At 29.5% G+C, this 7,282-nt stretch overlaps 1 long non-coding RNA gene across 1 annotated transcript; it reads left to right on the top strand.

The window, feature by feature from the left end:
* Positions 1-3,616: 3,616 nt before the first annotated feature.
* Positions 3,617-5,006, top strand: LOC136272361 (uncharacterized). Its single transcript, XR_010710350.1, has 3 exons — positions 3,617-3,702; positions 3,928-4,017; positions 4,817-5,006. It is a non-coding gene; the product is annotated as an uncharacterized lncRNA (long non-coding RNA).
* The last annotated feature ends 2,276 nt before the right edge of the window (positions 5,007-7,282 follow it).

Here is a 7,282-nt window from a genome sequence, read left to right as displayed (position 1 = left end):
TAATATTTATCAATAAATAATCATTCAATATACAGTGGGTTTGAATAAAAGTGTTGGCAATTTACAAGATGTTCACTCTTGTACAAATAATTTACAATATTCATAGATAATGATATTTCTGTACAAAGAGAAAGGTAAAAAATATTAATTTTCAAAGTAGTATTTATAAATATTTATAAAGAAATTCATTCTAAGCTACGATTGAAAAAATATTTTTTTAGTAGTTGTACTTCAACAGTGTCTGTACGTTGATTCATAAAATGAAATACATTCCCAATTACTATTTAAATAAATTATTTCAATAGTGGTTGTTTTTCAATAGTGCTCGCAAAGTGATTCTTCAAATAAAATACATCCTTAACCACTATTGAAATGATTTATTTCAATAGTTGTTGTATTTCAATAGTGGCTGCAAAGTGATTGTCCTATAGCTAATGAAATGCATTCCCAACCACTATTGAAATAATTTATTTCAATAGTGGTTTTATTTCAATAGTGGTTGAAACAACGCTTTTTTGTTGCAATTTAAATTATTATTGTACAGGTATGCTACGAGGGCATAATTTTCATGGAAATATTTCTTGATTGTTTATTTGATATTTTTAGATTTAAAAATAAACCTCATATTTTCCTTGTATCAAAATGAGTTTTCATAATCATACTCTAAAAAAAAAGTGGGGGGGGGATGGTTTATATATTGACCCTTTATTAGACCTTACTGTAAAGTAAAAATCTGGTAACATTTTCATTTCATTTTCATTCGTAAGTTTATCATAAAAATGGCAATGAGTCACTAGCATTAAAAGTTTGACACATTTTGTTCGTGAGTAGTAGCCTCTTAGATGTAAGGTGGAGAGAGTTTGACAATCTAGTTATCACGATCTAGTATTTCACACTATCCAACTAAAAAGTAGTGGATTGACCTGGGTTCGGCAACAAAAACTAAAACAAAGGGATTAAATACAAGTGAAAATAATAATGAATCACGTGTATTAACAGTTTAACACGTTTTGGTTGTTAATTAGTAGCTGAGATTGGGATGGTTATTCAATCGTGTTAACACATGTACAACAGGTCTTTCACACTTTCGAAAGGAATAGGTATTGGATTAACCTTGATTTGCCAACTAAACATAATGAAACAATTTGATCATTGTTAAAGTTTTAAGAATTAACGTTTTTACTCATTTAGCGAAAATTGTTTTAAAAACAATTGTTAAATGTCACTTTTCTTGCGTTTGAGATAATCATTGATAATTGAAACAGTTTACGCTTTTTTATCAACCGCTTCGCGGTTAATAAAGCGTAAACTGCCCCAAACCATTTTATATCGTATGAAACAAATAAATATTGAATTCATTCCTTAAGTAAAAATGAAATTATACTACCAATTGTAAATTCTCTTGCACCGACGTCATCACTCACAAAATTGCATAATTAAGATGTGTTTTAGATTAAGAACTCTTATGTGGATAAATAGTTTATTTTTATGCGTTTAATAATCAGAGAACACAAGTTGCGGCTTCGTTTATGATAACATCTTACGACTGGAGATGATATATTGGTGCCACCTGAGTACATGATAAAAAGTTTGTTGTTTTTTTTTTTTGTTATTTTTTTTCTCTGATGAAGGAATGATAAAGGAAAAAAAAATCAATAAATACTAAGTTTGAAGTTTGAACATTTTCCTATATTATTATTTAAAGCTCTTCTTATAAGGAGATCAAAATAGTCTAAAATTGGCCATGACCATTCCATCCTTTTAAAAAGAATGCAGATTTTATACGAGACTATTTTAAAGTGTTTAAAAGCGGACTCTTTTTGTGCCTAAGTAACGTATAACTGTTAAGGAGACTGCATGGTCAACAAATTATCCATCAGATAATCCATCATTAAAAAAAATATTTAAACCATAAACTGTCAACAAGTAAAGAAAATTCCAAATATGTTAGCTTTAAAATTTGAAAGTTTTTGTATATCTTTATATAAAGCTCTTCTTTTTCAGGAGGTTTATAAGGTCTTAAAATGACCACGGCCATCGAACAATCATTAAGTTTCATGGCCTAGCTCTGTCCTGGTCTAATTTCTCTGTCCTGGTCTAATGATTCAGTTTTACAGAATATGAATTCTTTGTTTTGTATTTTGATTTACAGGTAAACTGTTCTTAAATAAAAAAAATATTCATTCTTGTCGATAACTTTGATTCAAACATAATTGATTGGTCAAACACATTTCATTTTTAAAGGTCCTTGCAGGAATTAATGATTTCAAATGGGCGATTGAGTGGAAATCTATTGTAAATTGAGTGAACGCATGCTACAAGATTTCACAGATGACATTGTTTGTGTTGTAACACGTTGATTCTTCTTACTGCAAAATTTGTATACATCAATGTACTATGTGCTTCAGAATGATAATATTTACTTACAAACTGAAAACGCCACACTGCAGTAGTTATACAATCGAAAGATTTCAGTAATCATTTTTTTTCTGCGTACATAACGGCAACAAATAAATGATAGAAGATCAAAACGATGGCGTTCTTTTATTTTCTCGAATGGTCCATCTGTCTTTGTAGTTGTAAGAAATTAAAAAAAAAACTTTCTCTTTTAAACATCTTGGAGTTAGAATAGATGTGTTATCAGAATTAGGATATTTTGTGATTTTTCATTTTTTTAGGTTGATGTCGGTCAACTTAGTTATTGACTGCGTATAAGGGTTATGTATGATTTGTTGAACCTGAAACAGAAATATTGCCAAAGACTAATGGTCATGTGTGTTTCTGTCTAGATCTTAAGGTCCAACAGTTCAAATGTTGCCTAGATCTCCGTCAATAACATTACAATTACTATACAGATTCTAGTCAAATTCAATGAAGCAGCCGGCCATTTATGCTTTAACATTACATCGGTTATGTCCATGATGACAAAATAGAACAAATTATTATAAGATTTGACATCGCAGTCCCCTAATCTTCCTGTTGGTCAGGTACATGTACATCAAGTTGGATTCACTTTCGTTCTGTTTAATTTTTTGAATGTTTGAAATGTTAATATCCATAAAAATAAATTTAAATTTATGTTTTATATCAATGCCTTTTGAAGTAATTTTATCAAAAATATGCAAATATTTTTCAAGATCTCTTTTCGAAAAGATTATCAAATTAATTATTATTAGGCTATTCAATATGCGCCTGCAAGAAGGCGTACAATAAATGGTGTATTCATGCACTTAATGCAGTTAACCCATATTATCAATATTTGACACTGCATGCCACATCATGTTTCTAAAAGCCATACAAAGTCAAAATGAAATATATCGACTTTTCTAACATTTCTTTCAAAATTAATGTAAAGAAAGACTTCTATCTGTTGAAAACTGATAACCATACAATTATGTACATAATCATCTAAACCTATGTCTTTGTTAAACTGAAAAAGATTTACATTTGATCAATGATTTCGTGACTCTTTAGAAAGATATCACTTTGCGTCAATTGTTTATGTGAAAGACAGCTGTCCTTTGATAGAAAAAAGCATTTGATTTAATCAATTTTAATTGATGTTTGATGTGCTTTCTTGTATCTACTTTATAAAAAAACATCATCGTATTCTTTACTTTATCGTGAGCATCCCACCAGTCAACATGTGCTGTTGGAGAATTCTGCTGTTAGCTTTTCTTATATCTAATATCTCCTGTTTAAGTAAGTATGTAGAAAAGTTTTCGTTGAAAAGCGATTTCATGCAATGCTGAAAAAAAACAATCGTTTAGATTTTGTTTTTTAAATACATTCTAATAAAGATTAAAATTTAGTAAATTCATTTCACAGTTTGGATATAAATGAAGACTTTAATGTAAAATAACAAAACTTCTTCAAACATTTTGATATAATACATCACTTTATCAAACCGTCAATTGTCTCACTTAGTGCAAATAAAGGCTAAAGATGGGACCAAGGTTGATTCTTTTCAGGCGGATGAAAAATTCTGGAATGAAGAAGAACCAGAACAAGTTGGAAGTAAGTACAAAAGTAATATGATGATTTTAATGACACATATTTCCTGAAAGTACGACTCTTTGAAAATGCGTACAAAAACGTATCTGGGTCGAAATTTTAACGCCTTATTTAACAATGCTTTCTTGGAAAATCAAATATATTACAAAATAAAGTAATTTAAATATGATAAATATTGAAATATGTTAATGGGTTAGGCTATCAGAGCAAAATGCTAAACGTTTGACTTTCAATCAAAAATGATATTTGGGTGATTATCGTTAAACTCTTACGTTTTATTTATGATACAAAATACTTAACATAATTACAATGAAGACAAGTTTGAAAATTTCCATTAAAAAACATTGACAAAATTATTTTTAACGTAGTTTATTTATTTCCTTTTTAAAACCACAATAAAATATTACAGTAAAAAACAGAATGAATACATCTTAAAAATTAAAAACTCTTATTACCTCATTCGTTTAATTTTTTCCTTATGCCAAATTAAATATACGCCAGACAGCGGTTCCAACGGTCATTTCATCAGACCACTTCCTCCCGACATCCACCCCGCGGTCCCTGATTTTCATGATAAAAAAATATACAAAACAAAATTTAAACTGTTTAAATCTGCAAATATGACATTTTTGTTTAGCATTACAACCACAAAACACACATAAAGTATATTAGTTTATATACAAAGTGAAATGCTATGGATTCTTTTTTATCAGTTCTATAGTCGTGGTCGATTGTTGCTCATGTGCGCGACGTGGCCTAAGAGCCCGTTATTGATATTTTTCTTCTTCTTTGTATTCTTAAGGGTCATGCAGAAGTATCAAGGACTGTGATGGGTTTTCCATCTCGGATTTAGGAGAGGCATGTAGGCTTGTCCACTGTTCAAGCAGCAATCGATGCGAATGTGTTTATTAATTGAAAATAAACATAAATATGCATAAATTCAAAGCAACATGTATTTGTTATTATCTTGATTAAAAAACAAAACAAATCAACTGGACTTGTTTTAATCATTGTATTATATCTAAAGTTCAATTTTCCATTAGTACATACTAAAAGTTAGTAAACTTTAAAAATGATTTTTTTTAACATGACAAAAAAAAGCCACTTAAAATTCTCCTTATTTTCAAGCCAGATCTTATGCCTAAATATGAAGACATCATCACGTGTTATAATGAACGACACAACTATCAACGTAAAAGACAAATAATATCAATGATTCATATGAAGAAAAATCTAAATCAAGAAATGTATTTCTCTTGCAATATCCTTTGCATGAACAATGACCTATTTAGTTATTGAGGGTCAATGATATCAAAAAACCCTTTGCATGAACAATAAGCTACATGTTTTAGGTTGTTTATGTTCAATGATATAGCCAGGGTCGTATTTTAAAACACATTTTGCGGTTTTGCTACAACAAACAGCAAGAAATGGTTTTCGAAAATTACGCAGTATTAAAGTGGAACCTTATTTACGGTATAATTGTTGCGGGTTTTTATCTATGCTCATGTGTTAATAACTATTTCTTTTTCTTTGCTTCTATAAACAATGACCTAACAATAAACAATATATATATATATATATATATATATATATATATATATATATATATATATATATATATATATATATATATATATAAACAATGTTTTTCTACATTACTAATAGTCGTATTTGAAGATCGGCGATCTCTATCTTCCTCTCATTGAAAACATGTAACGCTCCCCTGAGTTAGATCTATCTAAAAATTACATAATTATGATTTCATATCAGTATACTTCCTATTTTTCCATGTTAAACAAATGCACACTGATATATCATCGATATTTCCTTAATTTTGTTCAATGAAAATGATTCAGCCGGCTTCTAGATATATGATCCGAACTATATTTTAACCTATTAATACATTGTAGGTATGTTTAATTTTTGTGTTACCTGCAGGAAGTCTTTGGCTTCTCTTTGGCAACCATAATCTGATTGATAAATTGATTATTAATCAATGCTGAAAAAACAAAAACAAAATAAGATATATGCAGTATTACAAAGTTGTTTTTTAGAAATATTATGAGAGGTATCCACATACTTTCCTGTCAAAGAAGCATATCTTCTCTTAGAGCTTTACGATCGTTGTTTTAACAGTTGTTTGGTATCGGGGGATACTTGTATGATAATATCGGTCGGCTGATATATCAATCAACAGTTGTTATTAAAAATTTTAAACCATGTTAGTTCTTGTTACAATTTGAAACTGAAAAAGAGCTCAAATTATTTTTCCTGTCCAGATTGTCAATGCAGATTTAATTTTTTTAAAGATTACCTGATTGATTCCAACAAAATTATGTACATGTGATTGCTTAGAAATTGGTACATAAGTCTGATTGTCGGATAACTATAGACTAAATACAGATTTTACTTAGATAGTGACGTACTGTATTTAAATATTAGCAAAAAAAACACACCAAATATTAGCAAGTTGCTTTCATAGTAAACGAACTTATGATTAAACTATGTTAAGGTTAATATAAATTAAAACATTAACCTAGCACAAGCTGTAGCCACACAATATAGATTTTACACTTTTAAAGCGTTAACACTATTCCTTGAATACCAACAAATAAAATCTGATTGAGATAACCCAACAACCCATCAACATTCACAGTTTTTCATTTCTTGATATCGTCCGTGTTTGTTTGAACACGGTTGAATCGAGAAATTGGACATGTACTTATTGACAGTTTAACGCGTCGGATTCATGTTTTTCATATTTCTATTTTTATTTCGACGAATCTTGGTTTGAAGTTTGCGATATGTTTGAGTAGCATACTGTGATAACCAAAGCAAGGCATTGTTGACAATATAAGGAAGGGTTTCAACCTACTGTTTTGTCCTGATTTCGTGATTCGGGGGGGGGGGGGTATATGGCGATGCTGTTTCAAATTGTACAAATGCTTGACAATTTTTTTACCTTGCTATTAGAATGAAAAGTGTTCAATGATATCTTTTTTACAGCCATTTTAAAAATTTGATAATTGTTTTCCTCAATTTCATATTTTTTAAGACACAAATGAGCTGAGTGTTATCAAATTACATAATTTCGACATTGAAAAGTAAGCGTAAGAATTAGATTTTTAACTATTGCTTTTTAAATACTTTTGGGGGTTCTGGTTTTTACTTGGGGGAGGGAATGTTTTTTTGTGGTTGTTTCTGTTGTTGTTGTTTTGTTTTTGCTTGTTTTTGTTTTGTTTTTTTTTGGGGGGGGGGGGGGGGT

Source organism: Magallana gigas, chromosome 10 (genome assembly GCF_963853765.1).
Source record: "Magallana gigas chromosome 10, xbMagGiga1.1, whole genome shotgun sequence".
In the NCBI taxonomy this organism is placed as follows: domain Eukaryota; kingdom Metazoa; phylum Mollusca; class Bivalvia; order Ostreida; family Ostreidae; genus Magallana; species Magallana gigas.
Note: the sequence above shows the minus strand (reverse complement) of the source record. Positions and strands in the feature narration are given on the sequence as shown.